General features: G+C 38.0%; 1 pseudogene; it reads left to right on the top strand.

Annotated features, from left to right (window-relative positions):
• Window positions 1-259: 259 nt before the first annotated feature.
• Window positions 260-359, top strand: LOC114630881 (annotated as a pseudogene).
• Window positions 360-787: the final 428 nt, after the last annotated feature.

Raw genomic sequence — 787 nt, 5'->3', positions numbered from 1 at the left:
ACCATGCCTCAGCCACTTCATATATATTATTTCACTTAATCGTCACGTTAACTCTGCCAAGGAGGTTTTGCAATTTTCATAGTTTAGATGAAAAAACAAAACCCTGAGTCTTGGAAAGGGACAAGATTTATTCAAGGTTACATGCCAAATAACCCCAATCCACAATATCTAAAGCAGTGTTTCTCAGTGTGAGGAGTGTGTAAAAGTTAGGTTACGAAGAGGCATAAGAACACTCATGACTCAATGCAGCCTACCGTGCTCACTCCAGCAGAGGATACACTGCATGTGAACAACACAGAGAAGTTAAGCATAGCCCCTGCGCAACGATGACACAAATACATGAACTGTTCCTTATTTTTAATATCTTCATTTATAAAATAAAATAGATAGCATGTCCTCTGAAGTGAAGATTTTATTCAAGGACTAAAAACATTTTTATTAGGTAAGCATGAATGCATCATGAAACATAACAGACTGTCTGAATTTGAAGATAAAATATTAAGCTTTAAGAAAGACATTCATATAGAAAGCTACTTCTTTTTGCCTCTGATTCCAGAGAGCTCTGCCTCAGTCCATAGGGAAGATGCTGGTAGAAAGAGTTGAAAGCCTGGCAGAGGCCTTCTGCTTCTGCCTAAATTTAGGAATTTCGCCCCTAGTGGAGGAAGGGGAAATGACATATTGTTATGTTTTGTTGAGAGGATTCAGTGTTCATTATTGAAGAATATAAATCATATAACCTCATGGGGTGCCAAGCCTCTTTCCTGTTTGCAAAGCTTTCTAGTGTAGA

The sequence above is a fragment of the Grammomys surdaster genome, unplaced genomic scaffold, assembly GCF_004785775.1.
Source record: "Grammomys surdaster isolate TR1022 unplaced genomic scaffold, NIH_TR_1.0 347, whole genome shotgun sequence".
Classification (NCBI taxonomy): Eukaryota; Metazoa; Chordata; class Mammalia; order Rodentia; family Muridae; genus Grammomys; species Grammomys surdaster.
Note: the sequence above shows the minus strand (reverse complement) of the source record. Positions and strands in the feature narration are given on the sequence as shown.